Genomic DNA, 18,102 nt, shown 5'->3' with positions numbered 1-18,102 from the left:
TGTTTCCTGCACATGAGACTGCATGCGTGTGGGTCAGTGAAAAATAGGCAAAAAAAAAAAAAAAAGAATGTGAGGCCGAATTCTGCAATACTCCCACACGCCTGGCTGCCAAGACGAACGCGGGGGAATTTGTTTAATGTACAGCATTTATTCACTGCTCACACGCTGTTGCACTACCGCTTCCTCCGTCGCATGAGACACTCCCTTGGCTGGGCAAACCGCCATTAATCAGCCGGAATGATGGGTTAGCCGAATAGCATGGAAGCTAAAACACATCCCCAATCAACATGTAAGAGATTGGAAATTTTGCCCTGGATACTCACAACGACGCACAGGTGAAAGCACAGTGCTCAGATTTGGTCACTGTTTGTTTTCCCTTCCTGCGTAACATGGGTTAAGTTATGCTTTGTCCACTCATGTGGAAAGCAGCTCCGGTTTGTTTTCTCATGACCCTGCAACATATTGGCATTGAGTTTAGTCACCGTGCTGAGGCAGATGGCCGAGCATCATGGTGCATGGCAAATTGGGAAATGAAAACATGCATGCTCAGAAATGGGTCTGTGTAGTTTCCAGCAATGTGACCACACAGGGTACGTTCAGAATAGAAGAACATGGAACTGAGATTCCCTGAGAATATACATGGGGAAAAAAATGGCAGCACAAGAATAGGAAAACCCACGACTGACCTACTCTGTGCAAATGTCAACAGATCCGCTACTTGAAAAGTAAAAATAAAAAAAAGCACATTTCAAATGGATGATGAAATGTCAACAGAGTCCCTACCCTGATATGACAAAAGTGAATGCAAGTTTTTTTTGTCTCTTTCAATAAAAAAAATGTTGCCATGGTAGCACCTGATGTCTCTCTGTCCTCACCTTACCCTCACCCACTCCACTGTTCTCTAGGTATAGAACCACTGAAATGCCTTGAAGCAGCTAAAAAAAAAAAAAATCTTTAAAACAAAGTATTGAGAAAGAGAATGGGGAGGAGAAGAGGACGGAGGTGAAAGGAAAGCATGGTGAAGGTGTGAGTGGAAAGGAAGGGAGAAATGCTACAAAGTGTTCGACAGGATGGGATGTATGGAGTGTGAAAAATGAGAGAAGGAGGAGTCAAGAAGGGACAAGTTGAGCAGAAGGAAGGCAGTGAGAAAACGACAGGGGACAGACAAGAGGACGGGAGGAGGAGAGGTGAGACCAGGAGGAGAAATAAAGATGAGAACAGACAGTAGGGGAGGAGAAGAAGAAATGAACCAAGAGGTAGAGAGTGGAACAGAGAGGAAATGACAAGTGGAGAAGGAAGGTCAGAGTAAAAAAGTAAAGGAAGAGAAGAGGAAGTCATGGGGAATGAGGAAACAGAAGAGAAGACAGTGAAAAGGCTCAGCTTTCAACTCTTTAACCTCGTTAGTTCCCCACAGTCTTAATTACACTATATGTCAAAGAGTTGGAATCCAAATTTAGCTCTGTTACTTCTAAGAATGACATAAAATTAAAGAATGTAATATTTCTCAAAAGATGGGTTGACAAAGTAGGGTTTTTGCACATTGGATCTGGAGTGAATTTTAGTGGAACTGATATGGGAAAAGCAATGTTATCATCTTTTTCCTCCTGAAAAATGGCAGATTTATCAGAACGTTGCAGAGAGAAAAATGATAACATTAAAAACTTGGCGTCTCTTTTTGTTCCCATGACTAATTTTTGAGAGTAAGATACTGAGATAAAATTGAGTGTGTGTCAGTAAGACACGTTTTCTCAAAGAAAACAAATAGTTGTTTCCTTCAATTCATATTGAACATTGCACATTTGGAAATAATAATCCATTTTCTTATCACAGCAAAAAGCATACCAATAAGCATTCCTTTCTCTTTCACTAATATGGGCTTCCTGACCTCAACAGTGCAAAGAGATGCACAATGAATTCATTGAATTCATAAAATAATCGACCTCAACCCTGCTACATTTACAATGCATTGGATTTTGCTGTGTTCACTTTGACAGAAAATTATTTGAAAAGCTTTTTTCACGAGGCTTACAGAAAAAAAGCACTAACTGTTTCATGATCAAGAACTGCAACACAAATGTCACCGCTGAGATTCTTTCAGTAGTCGCCATGTGTGGCTGTCGACAGCTTTCCAAATACAGTGTAGTGAGGAAGTCTGTACCTGACCACTCACAAGGCGTATTGATTAAATGACAAAAACAGGAGATCTGACCAATGTGGAAATTATTGTTCCAATTCAAAGCCATTTAGCAAAGAGTACAGGCAACCGTCAAATATTCCTTATTCTCTGAGAAAGCAACACTTCATTGGATAATAACCTCCTTTAGTGACTGAAATGTATTCTAATCTGCTCTAGGTAGCATTCTGACTCACATAATACTGTCATAAATGACCATTAAAGGGGCATTTTTGGTACATGTACAACAGTACACCACTTCAGTACCGCTGTGTATCTACACAGCTGTATATTGAACAACACCATGTGTTGCAGTTAAGTAATGTGCTCTCCTACTCAGCTACACGAGGACACATTCTGAGGTAATGAGACTGACAATAGTTTAAAGGAGCTATTTAAAGGGTGTGTTAAGGAACATCCAAAATAAAGGCTTGTTGAGTTAAAGTCACTGCAGATATAAAACCTTCACTTGATGTAAAAAAAAAAACAAAAACCCTAAGAAATCAAGGTCTTGTATCCAGCTCAAATAAATACCCGGTGCTACTATTCATGAAATGAACACAAAATAATTTAACATCTTAGATTTTCTGTGAAATGCTTTGATAAGCCTTTTTGTTAAAGGCGCTTCAAATTCAGTGAAACTGGCAAGAGGTTTCTTCAAAATAACGCTCGGCTTTTGTCCTCCAACCTCATTATTCTCCGTCGCTGCAAGCTAATCCCGCACCTCTGTGCTCCATCAGAGAACCTTCACACACAAACAGCCCAATTCTCAGATGAAACAGTCCAGCAATGAGCCACTATGACTGAAGTTTCATTAGCACAGTCTGTTTTGAGCAGATAAGTACGACAGAGTCCATTATATTAACATGCTCTCAGCAGAACCGCAGTCATAATGACTGACCGGGACATTGGCTAAGAAGTCCATGAGGTGGCCCTTCTGGTGCACACCTGCATCCATGCAGTAGTTTCAACTTGATTTGGGAGTGAGGTCATGCATGCAAGTTCTTTTCTTTTCTATTTCTTTGTTTTTTGCACGTATAGGTCGGACAATCGCGTGTGCGCTTGTGCAGTGGCAAGTGTGTGTCTATTGGCATGCAGTGACTGATATTCAATTAGTCCACCTGCCACCTCTACATGGCTCGGCATTCCAGCTCTCAGTAAATCAGCTCGCCTGACAGCACACAGGTCGATATTAATATTAACGCCTCCATAAATAATGTTATTGTAGGCCCCCGTGTTAATGGCTCATGATATGATGGGCATGATAAAGTGAAGAGTGTGCTCTATTGTGAAGGTGCAGGGGTTTAACGGGGAGAGAGAGAGATAGACTAAATCCCCTTCGATGTCCTTAGATAGGAACGTTGGTGACACTGGGTTGGAAAGGCGCCGAGGTGGTCACAGCTGTGTTCCCAAGCCTGAATAGCTAAGGGGGGGGTGGGGAGGTTGTGAGAGTGTATTATGTGAGTGTGCGGGTGGTGAATTAGTGGAGGGTTAAAGTGGGCGGCTGTTGGGACTGGACACAGCGGATTAATTATTATAAATCATCTCCCAGGCCACATGTTTATGGCTGCTACTCACATTATTGTCTCACTATCCAATTTCCATCTTGCACACAGTAGTGGATGCACTGTGTGTGTGTGTTTGTGACAGCAGAGGTCCGGGGTTGAGTAGAAGAATAGCTCGGCTGTTTTGTGACAACGGCCTATATTTCATTCTGACAGCAAACATATCACTGTAACGTCTTTATGTGGTTGCTGCAAATCTGCGGATTAGCCATTGGCTGGGAAGAGGCGGCCGTCATCAAACTGAGAGGTGTCTGAAATGTCAGCTTGTTAACTTGACCTTGTAGACAAACCGAGGGCATCAGTCATTACATTTAGAGAAGCTTCAATACCTGTGCGGAAACAGCAACTTCCTGAAGGACGAAAATACAGCTTTTTATTCTGGGGAACAGGAGCATGCGGGTCAGGGATGGGATTTGCTGAGAGTGCATGCTTTTTTTGTTTTTTTTTTTCCATGTTCCGTCCTGTTGTATATACACACAGATGCACACATTTCCTCCAAGCAACTTCTCACACTCCTCTACCTGCTGGCCTTTGAGCAGCCTCCGTACTTCAAACACCAAGTTCAAGCGAAGCTCATCAGTAGTTACTATGGGAGAGAGGAGTTTTGCTCATTCACATGCCCTTCCACACAGACGTGACCGAATTTCCAGCATGCAAGTTCAAACTGGTGATGCCGTGGTGGCAAGCTTCCCCCGAACCCTCTTCTAGCTGTGGCATAAATTGTGCTCGGACCAGCAGCACAAATCAAAAATTCATGCCTGAAGGGGTTGATATTATCAACAAAGCATCCACAAAAACCCTGCGTGGTACAAATATGAAATAATCACATTTTAATTCCCATTTTCGATCGATGTTCATTTTGGAAGCAATGTTGCGAATTTAAAAAAAAAAAAAAAAAAAAAAAGATCAACATTATCCCCTCGCAGGCAACAGCCCGCAAATAATTAAATGAATGAATAAATCGCTGCAGAGAAATATTAATCAGCTCTTACGCTCATCTGTGAGGGAGGAGGTGGCTCGTGCGCTGTGTGGTGATTGGCGGGAAGAGGAAAAGACGGACACACACCCACACAAACACACACACACACACACACACTCACATGCGCTTAGTCCTGTGTGTTTTTACAGTTATCTGCCATTGTGGAGAATTCTGGGAAAAGATTTCCAAACTGACTTTGGATTGTGTCATGATGTCACCTCCACACAAACACACACACACACACACATCCATGCTACACATACACACGACCGTCACCGGCCCCAGACCAGGGGTTTTGCAAAGCCCGGATCATCCCCGCTAATCCATACTCATTAAGGATGAACTCCATGATAGCGTGCCACCACCAGCAGCCGCCGCGGCCCCCACCCCTTTTTACCCCACTTTCACATGCGTTACACACTCGCCGCGCCGCCGTGGATAAGTGGCAGCTTTGATGGTGGTTTTAATAAATTACCGCAGATTGTTGCATGCGTGTTTGTAATTGCTGCTCGAGTAAACAGCCCACCTGCCACACCTGTCTGCGCTAATCAGGCCACGTTTAATTAAGAGTGACAAGGCTTTCATTTCATGCCGGCGAAGGTGACGCGTGTTTTGACCAAAGGGAGGTCGAGCACTCTTCAGAAACGGGAGAGTAAATCCAAGATGAGGCGAACTACAGTGTGACCGTGCCGGTGAATCACTTCACTCTGGTAGAATGTAAAAGGATTTTTTAGCAAAACTTCAAATCAATTATTCAAACACTTCCATTGTTCCTCAGGATGCAGGCGAAACTGTTTCTGCACTCAACAGTTTTAACTCGAGGAAAGGAGCATAAATAGAATGTTCATCCTCAGTGCTTCTCCACATTGCAGAGAAAGTCACTGCTGAGTGGAGTCTACCTACAATCCCCTTGGGCTGAACGAAAAAATGCCACCCGGATGCTTCCCTCCCAGCTCTCCATCTCCAAAATAACTCTCCCTCTGAGGGGTTCTTAAATAAATTACAGATATGCTATCCTCCCAAGATGTGATCTCTGTTCTCCAGCGCAAATTAAAAATTTAGGCCCATTTAGGTTTGTGCCCAATGTAACTTGAAGCAGTGTGGTTGCAAGTGGCGATATCCAACCAGAGTTGTGTCACAGTAGTACTTAGCAGTGATGCGTGTTGCTCTGGGCCCTGCGTTGGAGAGAGGAAGCAGGGTGATGTTAGAGGGAATATCATGTAACTCTAAGGTCACAGGCTTGATCTAACTGCACAACACTGTTTCTACCCGCAGCTATGTGTCATGTCAAAGTGTCAAGACACCAAACTCTGACTCGCTCGCTCTGTGTGAATCACTCCATGTGACACCACCTGCCAACAGCCTAAAATGTAAAAAGTACAACTTCAGAGGCTCGACTTTGAGGATGATTGAACCTTGTGCCAGTTTTATTTTCAACCAGCCTGCCCTCCTACTCTTCAAAGTCGCCTGCATGATTTTAAAGTTCAAACAGTGAACTTAGTCACATGAAAAGGAGACATTTTGTCGAAAGTTATGCCCGAATTGAAATGATTAACCCGGCCTGTAACAAAATGTGCTGAGTTTATATATGTATAAATCAACATCAGCAGCTGTACAGACTGCTGTGCTTTCACATGTGTTGGACTGTTATATTATTTGACTTCCACTATATCCTCCTGAAACCAAAAGTATGACAAGACAACAAAACACTTTACACATTTCAAATAACCACTAATAAAGCATCCAAGGATCAAATCCACAGCTACATATTTGACCGTGACATGCTGCATAGAAATCAGAAATAAATAATCGCAGTGTTTTGACTCACGCAAATCAATTAATAAACTCAACAAATTCATTTGTCCTCATGACGACAAAGGCACCATGCCAAGAGAAACAGGATTACCACCAATCTCTAATGCCTGATTATTAAAAATAAACAGACTATTAAATACACCAGAGGATTGCCTGGGAAGCCTGCATATCAGGAGAGCACATCCTATTTATTTAGTGTTTTAGAGATGGGTAGAGACCAAAAAGGCTAATTAAGTGACTCTACGAAAACAATATCCAGTAGAACAGGAGACAATGTGTGGAGCAAATGTTCTCCGATCATTAAGCAATGGAGGGCTAAATACATGAATTTGTATGTGTGTGAGTATGTGTGCTGTAGGGGCATTTAATAGACTCAACCTCACTATGAACCCAGTGAAAGCGTTTTGTCATTTGACCTTCATTAACATCTTCTATTCATTGCTCCAACTCTGGTGATAAATCAGGAAATGGCTTCTATTGTATCATCCAGTGGCATGCAGTAAAGCATTCTCCCCTACCTGACTTTCATTAGCTTTTGTCTATTGAAACAATCAGCGGAGCCTTGATCAAACTCAGGTTTTAGAAGGTATCTGCCTTGAGGAGAGTTTGCAAAGAGAAATTAAACAGAAATCAAATCAAGACACAATTCAGCAAAGATCCCAGGAGGAAAAGCAATCCTGATGCAAAGTCTGCTTTAAACACTTTCACGTAAGTTCAGGGATGTGATGAGGAGCAAGACCTTTAACCTCAGACTAAAGATAATTATAGAAAGACCTAAAGAGAGCCTGAAGGAGAAAAAAGTAGTTCTCTTTTGGAGCAGGAGACTTTACAGAGGGGGGATGGTTTTCCTCCATTGAAGCATTGTTGGATTAACCTAATCAGAAGATTAATCAGACTTGAAACACTGGAGGCTGTGCCGGTGGCCTCTTTATCTGACTGTGCTGGGCAGCAGAATTAGGATAGAGAGTAGGGAGATGGTGTTCCCACAACCTCTCTGTCTAGAGCTCTCTGCTTGCCAAAAGATCTCAGAGGCAGAAGGGGAATTAGAAACCCCCACTTTGCCCCAACTGCCCTTTTGGAAGTGGCTTCCTCTTGCAAATGTCTCATTATCTTTCAGAAAAGAGCCTCTTCTAAATTTATTGTTTGATTGTTGTATTAATATTCTAGCAGCAAACCGTGCAAGACAGTGGGTTGAATGATCAAGTTTATCTCGAAAAAATAACTGTGATGGCAAAGAAAACCTGAAGTCAGCAATAAGCCACTTTAGCTGCATGAATAATTTGTCTAGATATTGCCTGGGTTTCCCTAGTTTTGCCTTCCAGATTTATCATGGTGCACAAGCTCACCAGTGAGGTAAGCCTTTTTTGTGTTTGTTTCAGTAACTGGGTATTAAACACCTTAGGAACACTTCAGTTTGTTCCAACATAGTAGAAACGCTGTCATTTTAATGTTTCACTAACCACATATCTTAAATGTTAAATGCAATTTAATACCATTAATTTATACTCACTGAGCCTCTTATCAAGGGATCACGTTCAACCCACCAGATACCTGCCCATAATGCTGCTGCCTCTTAAAGGGCAGCACTCAGCTGTGAACGGGCATCAGGGTAACAGGCCAGTATTTAAGTGCAATCTTTCCTTGCAGGGACTTAAAGACTCGATGAGCCGATTGCCCTCAAAACCAGTGGAAATTAGCTCTTGCTGTGCCATGTTTGTCTGACCCCATAATAAAGGGTCGCATCTGAGAGGATGAGTGCTTCATATTTTTTAAGCCTATGACCACATGGCTGTGAAAAGCCCTGGAAAATTTGGCAGGCAACAACAACTAAAAAATGTATTGTAGAAAATCTGCATTGAATAAATAAATAGAACTTAGTGAGTACTTATCTGTCTCCATCTGTCTGCCTTAAATTATGCTGCAACTAATCTCACTACCTAGGCTCAGCAAAGAAAAAATAGGACTGCAGCACATGTCCATGAGAAAAAAAAAAACAAAACAAGTGAAGCCTGCAGTGTGAACAGGGAGGGCATCATTGATCCCAGCTCTCTAGTAGCCAGGTCATCGATTGCAGCACACAGCTGTGATACTTGGCACACCTTGCTGACTCCAACTACAACCTTGAATCTGTAGCCAAGAGCGAGCATTTCCCCCTCTCCTGTAGTCTGTTGACCAAAAGATGCAGAGAAATGTATGAATCGAAGTATTTGTGTGTGGAGGAGTCCGACACTGCCCTCGCATAATTGTGTGGGAACATCATTTTTCAACCACAGCTTTGCTTCCTCATCCCCAGGAGGCATTTTTTCTCAAACAGGGATCATTATGTTATAGATGCAGCTGCTGGGCAGGACAGAAACTGCAATTGGAGCCAATGACCAAAGGCGTACGCTCCTTGGGGTGCACTGGCACACACAAACGGGAGAGCCATTGAGGGGACTGGGAATTTGAAGGAAAGTTGAAGAAAATGAGGGTTCAAATTTGAATCTTTTGCACTCCCTCGAGATCTATCGATCCTCCAATCTCCTCGAGCCATCTTTTGAATAGCTAAGTAAAACACATACATCAAAGATCAACTTGTTTTTCTTTGCTGCTCTCCTCCACACATGCCCTTACTACACCCACTGTTCTATTTAAAGATGTGTATCTCCCAGCATTCAATATGAATACACTTAAAAGAGCATATTTGAGAAGAAGAGGAGAGCAAAAAAAGCACTTAAAACGAGTAGTGGCAGGATGCAGCTAATAGCCGTCTGATCAGCTAGCGTTTCTTCTTCGCCACATTATCTCCAAATTCAATATTGTCTCTTCAAACAGTCTGAAAAAAAGGGGGCTGTTGTGTCTAAACTCTCCTGCTATTTATGTATCCCTGCCACACTTAATTGGTATTCCACCCTTTTGCTGGTGTCCCCTCCGTGTCTCCTCAATCCCTGCCAAAAAAATCCATAATATGTAAAGAGTTGATACATAGACAATGACATCTGGTGAAAAATTACAGTTTCACTCTATGTTAGAGGCTTGTCCGTCAATGCACAGCCAGTCTTGTTATTGACTCTGACAAATTCTACTGATACTACTGATAACGGTTTGACAAATGGGCTCCAGCCTTCCTACTTCAACAACCAATACATCTCCTTATGTCCCCCTGTTTCCCACCTCTGTTAGATTCTATTATGTGATATGATATCACTCTGCCTGAGTACAACCAGGAAGTGTGCAGAAAAACAGAAAGGTATTTTGGGTATGGAAATCCAAAGAATATAAAGAGATAATAAACCTCCAGGACAAATCTAGAGGGATCACATATCATCAGTGTCAGTTGTGATGTTTTAGCCATCAATCTCATTGCTGAGAGACTGAGACGCAATGATTCTGCTGGACACATCTTGCATGAAATATGAATCGTCATATAATTAAATGAATCCCAGGTTGACTCAATTACTAACTTGATCTTTAGAATTTGGAAATGATCAATCATTCTGAAGACTAGGCAAAAGGTAGCCCTGGAGTTACTTTAGCTTCACAGAATCTAAAAAACATTTCCAGCTGGCAAATTGGAAAATAACCTACATTATATTAATTATTTAGTTATGATTAAATTGTTTGTTAAAACCAGTGTTGGAGGACTCTGTTGCTAAACTATGCTGAGCAAATCTCTACAATTAGTCTACTTCATTAAATGTTAACAGTGACTGAGCAAGGACAGAATGGTATTTACTCGGTTTACCTTCAAGCACTTTCCCAAGTACAGGTCTGCAAAATGGCGGCCTTCCAGTCACAACACCACGTCTTTAACCTCGAAGAGGAAGAGAAGATCACATACTAGTCGCAAAATAGCAAAAGTTTTACCTTTGATGCATTGAGGATTTGTTTTTGACATAACCAGTAACTGAACTCAGATTTGGGCAGATTTATCTAAAAAGATATTTCAGGGTTCACTTGACAACAGTGCCTTTGGCATAAAGACCATTTCCTATAACTCAGACTATGAGTATTACTTCATTGCCAATAACAATCTACTTCATAGTCCAACAATGGGATGGCAATTCCCAATTTCTCTATGTGTGTTCATCTGAACAGAATTACTTAACACCTGCCAGAGTCTGTTGGATTCACTGTGGAGTGAGTCCTCTGAGAGAGGCCTCTTCAGGAACTTTTCACAGATGCACACATACAGAGTGAAAAAAAAGAACTGGCATGAATTCAGATGAAAGCTATTATCACACTGGGGTAGTTTTCTTTACAAGTCATCATCACAGTGGGGTAATATAAACATAATGTTGAAAATAGTGAAGAAATAGGTGCATGCCACATATGCTAACGATTTATTCCACAGTCATCTGGCTAACTAAGAGAATAATTCAACACTTTTTGTTTGAAGAGAAGGGTGGTATGTGGTGATAGTAGCAACTAAAGAAAGCAGCAAAAACAAAAAAACCCCACAGTAATTAGGACCCTTTTTTCAGCACAGTACAACATTGTCAAGTATATGGAAAAACTGATATCAATCAGTCATCCATTAGCTATTACCTGCCTATCTTTGAGGGCGGCAGATGGGTTTGAGTTAATCTCAGACAGCGTAAGAAGGCAGCTTCTTCCTGGATGTGTTGCCAGTAAAATAAAGTTTCAGGTAAAACAATAAATGAAATGTATAAATAAATGTTTAAGCCACTCAGTTGTATGGTTGAGCTTGTGCAGAGGAAGCAGCAGGGCTAAGGAGGAGGCAACAACTATTTCTAAACCTGAGACAGGCTCCATAATTATTTTCAGGTAGGCTACACAAGCACTGATTGACACAAATGCGTTGAGCTTTTCCACTGCCATGCCACTTAGTCACTGGCATTCACCTCGAATCAATATCCAACATTCAGTCAGCGGCTTTTCCACAAACCTCTGCTCTGAAGAAATGTTGTTTGCGACATCAGTCAGCGACTCCTCCAATTCATTTGACATTCCCATCAACTCTGTCACTGCAGAACGATTTCTAATCCACTCCTCTATGCCAGGCACTGTCTGCTGGGGGAAATACTCACAAAACTACATGCACATTCCACTTAGATGAGCCTTTACAATACCCCACAGTCAGCTCTTGACACATTGTTCCCCCTCTCAAAATCATCCAGTAATGGGAGCGCGTAACATTTATCATTGCCCAGACGAGTGAACCATAATGGCAGGTCTCTGATCCATGCTTCAATTTTGCCAGAGTGTGAAGAGCGATACCCTTCATTTAGATCACTAAGTAGGCTGAAAATAACAGCCAGGCAAGGTAGGAGGTTAAGCCATTTTTCATCAGAAACATTTGCAGCTGTAGTTTTTTTGCCCCAAAAAAGAACGAAGCTCAAAAAGGTGACTGAGAACTTTCCCAGTGGAAAGCCACTAGCAGCAGTTACGTATACTAATTTTTTTCAGTGCCCTAGTGAAGCTGTACTGAGGGACCTGAGTCAAAAACATGATTTTTGAGCACCACTTAGACACAGATTGCAAACGGTGCCAGCATCCTTTCCCACAAATGCTGCATCATTAGATATATTTAAAATGTCAACATTTATGAGTGGATGAGCTCATGTCAAAAATCAGTATCTGTTGACACATTTCTTGCTTTTTCCATTTTTTTTACCATGTCTCTGATAAATCTAACTCACGAGTGAAATGCAAACTGTTGTTTAAACTGCAGTGACATAATAATTTAGTCTCCCTCTGCAAAATGCGACACAGGTACTGCTGATAGTACTGCCCTTTACCAAAAAAAAAAGATTTAAAAAACTTACTTTGTCTACATTATTATGCAACAGTGAAGAAACTAAAACTCTTTGCATCAGCAAAGGCTTGTCCGTGTACTCATTGGTCTCACATGACCTTTCAGAAGCTGCACACTGGTGGCCGAAAGGCACGACAGCTTTCGAAAGGAGAATGCTAATGTTAGGTGTGGTTTGTGCCTCTTGGTGCTATTTAGCATGGTGTGATGAGAGTTCATCTCCTCACGTCCTGCCTGTCTCTCTGTCTGAGAGCGAGTACAGAAATAGTGTTTGTCACCAACCACACAGCGGGGCACCTTTCACACACCATGTCCAACACGACTGGACCGAGGCACCGGCGTGTGTGCCAAAGTGTGTCGCTGTGCAGGGTATTGTTAGCGAAACCGTACATGTCTGTGCATGCCAGTTCAGATTTTAATGAAACACGCTGTATGCTATCAACAAATTTTACTGTTGTCTCCTCAGGAAGCAGGAGAAACCATCTTCAGCTTTATTTTTGTAGTTTATTTTTAAGTGGTTTCGCATGAAAGGACATTGGCAATTTCTCCTTTCAGTGATTTGATATGTTTTCCTTGATTAAATGATTGATTAATTTTACTAGGAAGGCACAGCTGATTTGGCACAGCACCAATATCATCATGTTTTTATTTTCATACCACTTCAAAATCGTAACCTGAACTGAGCCGAACTGTCCCCCAAAAGTCAAATGGGAAAACATTCAGCACTGTGCCAGCTTAGTATGGAATGATACGCTAGAGCTGAAGAAAAATGATCTGCGAGGGTGAGGGAAGCAGCAACAGATAAGAGGATTACTCCATTACTATCTATCCCAGGGGCTGTTACCCCAGAGCAGCAGAACACGGTTAAAAAGGGCAAGACCTTGATTTTTTTTTTTACCCCCCTGACATGCTCATATCGTTTGAATGAAGCAAAGTCGCTACATGACATACTATCCCGCTCTGTACGGGGCAAAGGAATGTTTTTAGCCCGAGCTCAAATGTGGCATCCTGAGGTGTGACCTTGCTCTCCCGTCCAGCCTTCCTCTAACCTTCCTCCAGAGACACAAGATGGATGGATATGATATCTGGTCTGGAATTTGTGGTTTAAACAACCACGGGATTTTTAACAAAAGGTTTTTTTTAGGGGGGGCAAAATGAAAGAAAATGATTTAAAAAGTGTTCTCCATGGTCACTTTTAGAAGTTAAATTTTCCTTCTTGAAGGCAGGCTGTAATTGTTGTCCAACTGAATGGTGTCACTTTCAGACCTGCTTAATCAAAGTATTGCATATAGACCAGAGGTATGCAACGTGATGTGTCTCCTAAGGGGTATGTAGGGAAACATCATGATACTAGATGAAGTAAAAGGCAATTAAGGTACACTAAGGTACTTGATAAGGTACTTTTTTGAGGTGGTGTCCATAGTTTTAGAATTTGAAAATCGCTGGGTTGTGCTATGTTTTTCAAAGAACAAAAGAAAAAAAGACTGCTTTTATATCCCTATTACACATGACAAATATAGGTGACTATCATGTATAAATATGTAATGCCCTGATTCTGGTCTAAGTGCATATATAGCAAGACTTGCAAACACAAAAGCACAGATCCATTACTCACCATCTATCGTTCTCTATGAAATATTTCCACTGAAAACTCACAACAGATGCAAAATGTAATTTAGTCTGATTCTCTCTCATTAACGTCAAAATTCTGCACACGCACACACATGCACATAAAAATTCACATCTAGGCAGACAGCTACTTTAGCAGTGCAGCTTGAGTTACGTTTGTGTGGGCGATTGAGGCAGGGCTCTCACTTTGGTTTAAACAAAGACATCAAGAGTGTTGGTGTCTCCACGTCAAGACTGAAACGATAATTACTGTCATTCAAGCAGAAAGCTCATAGCACAGGCGGGAATTAATGCGCGTTAGCTAGTGACTATGTCTCTGTAAGATAAACTTACACCAGCTGTCTGAGGCTTCATTTCAGAAACTGCTTCTGTCTTAACACTTCAATTCAACTGCATTTGCCTCTCGGCCACGTTGATGCTCCAGCCATGAACGTCATGTGCATCCTAACCGTTCCTTTGAATTTGTATGGCAATTTGTTTATGTTTCTGTCCTGATAAATTTACAATGAGCGAAAGCAGAGTTTCAGTGTTTAGCTTAAGGACACTTTGAAATGCTATACTGTTGAAGAAGGAACACTATCCGCCGTGCAGGCTTCTACTGCTCCTCTGGACCATTAACAAACATTTCACATTAGAGTTTTAGGAATTTACCTGCCATGCTGGTTGGATGCCTTTGAGTTTATAGTTCTGGCAGCAGGAGCTTTCCTGACTTTGCAGTAAACAATTACGACAGTCTGCAACCAAAAAAACCAAAACTTTATAGCAAAACAAAAGGCTTTTGACACCACATTAAACAAATTACCAACACTGTTATTTATCTTGATTCTAAAAGACTCCAAATATAGTTGCTAAAATTTAAGACATAAATGAGCAGCAAACTTATCTTAGTCCAGTGCTGGCACCAGCTCGCGCATGAAGAAGTATTGACGCACAAACCTTCCCTTATCATGTTGCCATATTGCTGCAAACCCAGTCATGAGCTAAATCAGGCTTTACAGCCGATAACCAAAAACCACAACTTGACTCTTGTCGAACCTTAACCCCAACAACAGATTAACCTTTGATGCTCCTCACATTACTGTCACTTGAATGCTAATTTAATATCAGCATGGGATTATGGAAGTCAACTATGATCTACGCTACAACTAGGTCACAGGGCCCCAAGAGAAGCCCAGACCCAACTCCCAGCAGGCATTCTTTAAGAGGCAGGGTGGCTTTTAGGTCACTGAGTGCAACTTCTACTTACTCCACTCACATTAAAAGTGTCTCAAAAAGGTCTAGCAGTTTTGTGGCATTATTTAATATAATTAGTAGTCAGTTTAGTAAAGCCTATGGTTAACATCTAAGTAACAGGCCTATTAAAAGTCATTGTAGCCTGATTTTGACAATTTTAGCAGGATATGTCCCACTTGTTTTGTTGACATTTTCATTTTAAACCACAAATGTGCAATGACACAACTGAGGATAGAAAATATGTGGACCGGTATGAATCCTAAATCTCTGTTTTGCTGAGAACACATGGAAGAATACATTGAAAAGACTGAGCCACAAGGGCCAGACATCTGTATACCCTCAATGGATGTGTATGAAAGTGAAGTGCAGAAGTATAGAAAAGCTTTCAAGTGGAAGAAGAAAGTTATAAGACTAGTAAGTGTAGTTTTGAGGAAGTTGTCATAACTCAAGCATTTCAACTCAATTTAGTTTCAGAAGATAGTAGATGAGAATAATAATCGGAGTTTCTTCAAGGGTTTGGGTAGGTTTTTACCTTCCTATGAAAAAGTAAATGTAGCACAGCTCATGATAGAAGTAATTTTAAAGGAAAATGAAAGTCTGGCTGGTTGGTATGAGAGCTTTACTGGAAGAAGTGTATGCAGCAGGTGAGATTAACTCTTTGAAAGCTCGGGAGTTCCATAGCTATACGTAAGTGCAGACTATCAACAGCAAGGGAAAATGCCGAGATGGGAGAGCGGGTGTATTTGGGAGCAATGTAATGTGGAAAATGGAATTTCCTTTATCCCTTTTACAAGGCGAGTGACCTTTTGCCCTCTGGGTGGCTCTCTCCTTCTATTTCTCCATTAGTACATGGAGACAGACAGGCACAAGACACAAAAACACACACAAAGGCATTTGCAATTTCTCTCTAAAGCTGCCCTCCAAGCGCACACACGCACGCTCACTGTCCACCAGTCAATATTTTCTGAAGGATGGCCTCCCTCGAGAACTAGCAGGCAATCTGAAGGGGACCCTGCAATGAAAGGGCCTGTGATTGCATTCGACCGTAGCCCTTACAAAGATGTCGTACATCAAATGCCAACAGATAAAAAGCCATCCACGAAGAGTTAATCAGCGGAGTAGCTTTCATGGCCACGCAGCAATTTGTCTCAATATCATGAAAAGAAAGACAGGCTCTCATAAAAAAAGCACCAATATAAATAAATACATAGCCTAAATACACAGCAGCGTTTGCGTTTCATGTAGCGCTAAATGTGATGTTATCTCAGACGACTACGTGGCTTCAAGTGATGCGCTGCTTTTATCTTACCATTTGCCAATATTGCCTGACCTTGAGAGTGAGGCAGGTGCGTGTCTGTGTGCGTATGAGCGTCTTTTTATGTCGCCTTTTGTACACTTGTCTGTGTGTGTCACTGCACTGACGTCCCCTCCTCCCCTTTCATTCAGCTAGATTTGAGAGTCTGACCAGTTTGCGTTTTGAGTCACAGTGGAAATGCCTGCATAAGAGGCTGTTGAGCATTTTGCATACTTGCCACCTCATACCTGATAGGAAACACGGGTGTGATTCTTATAGAGTGGCACGCTGGGTGAGAACGAGGCTTAATCACAACAGCTGTTAACCCCTGCCTCTGACCCGCTCGTATCAGCCACCACATTTCAATCAAATTAATACGCTGGCCCCGCTGAAGCCGGTGAAACAGGCAAAAAAGATCAATGGAGGAACGAGGTATTTAACCTGGGCAAGACGCTTGCCAAATACTCCAAAATGCACAGTGAGCCACTTCAAAGACTTCTGCTTGAATGAGTGTTTCAAGGATTATCCAGCGGAGACTACTGAATCAGAATGCCATTTAAAACTTGCAGTTATAACATGGATCGCAATACATACTCAAAATTTTTTTCAGCACAAAAAAAAAAAAACATTTTAAAACATTCAGGAAGGTTTTGATTTCAACATTTGTGATGATGCTGAAGGCATCAAATTATCTAGAAATCTTGGCATCCGAGGGCAATCTTTTCCCAAAAAGCTTGCCGTCTTTGATTTGATCAATACTGCACCCTGCACATATAGAAAACCTCTGGTTACAAGTATTACAGTTGTTTAATATTTTTATATTATACATTTTCATATTAAGTAAAAATCAACACTAAAGGTTAGTAAAATACCAGAATATACTGTTGTGCCTTTAACTTCACTAATTAGGTAGCAAGCCACTTCAGGGAAGACAATGTCATTCAGAAACTCAAAATTATCTCAGCTTCAAACTTTGATTAAAATGCCAGATTACTGTATTTAGATGTATCTTTTACAGAAGCAAAAAAGAGCAAATTAAACCTTGTCTTAGTTTCAGGAATAAATTAATCTGCTTTTATTGTTAGAAGTAACGCCTGTTCCTTGTAGTTTGGTATGCCATTCACATTCTAACCTTGTTTCTGGTCTCTTTGGAGCAGTCCATCCACCTTTGCAGTGAACAGGCTCGATTATGTCCAAGGCTGAAACACCCCTGGGGTAAAATTCTTCATCTGTACCTGGAAATCTAGACGGTCGTTGCTTTGCTCTCAAGACACGTCAGCCTGGACCATCACCATCAGTTGAGTCAGTACTGCACTGACACAAGCATCTGCCACCATCTATTTACCTATACACTGAAGGAAGGCCATACTTAAACCGGAAATATGAGTGAACACTGCTTTTGGTTTGGTTCTGTGTTACAATAAACAACAAAAGCACATACACACTGATGTAAAACGTTGGCTGTTGTGTGTTTGAAATATGTGTGTAGGAATATTACTCTGCACTGTATAAGCAACTACTGTAAGTTCTATTTTTTTTGTCCTCTCTTGGGCCACCAAGCCAAATATCTGTAAACACTGAATTCTCAAAGTCTGATTCTTTGCAGTGACACATAAACATGTACATCCTGTCACAGATCCCAAAGGTACCGTGTCCTTG

At 41.5% G+C, this 18,102-nt stretch overlaps 1 protein-coding gene across 12 annotated transcripts in view; it reads right to left on the bottom strand.

Moving 5' to 3' along the window:
- The window catches only part of ptprsa (protein tyrosine phosphatase receptor type Sa), a 233,913-nt gene that overhangs the window by 192,128 nt on the left and 23,683 nt on the right, over positions 1–18,102 (bottom strand). Inside the window, exon 2 of one of the 12 annotated variants that reach the window (XM_055018735.1) lies at positions 10,257–10,325. The exons of the other annotated variants lie outside the window; for them this stretch is intronic. The gene's annotated coding sequence lies outside the window, so the exon portion shown is untranslated. The remainder of the gene's footprint in view (positions 1–10,256; positions 10,326–18,102) is intronic. 12 annotated transcript variants of the gene reach the window in all.

Source organism: Amphiprion ocellaris, chromosome 2 (genome assembly GCF_022539595.1).
Source record: "Amphiprion ocellaris isolate individual 3 ecotype Okinawa chromosome 2, ASM2253959v1, whole genome shotgun sequence".
NCBI classification, from domain to species: Eukaryota; Metazoa; Chordata; class Actinopteri; family Pomacentridae; genus Amphiprion; species Amphiprion ocellaris.
This window is presented reverse-complemented; position numbering and strand designations above follow the sequence as displayed.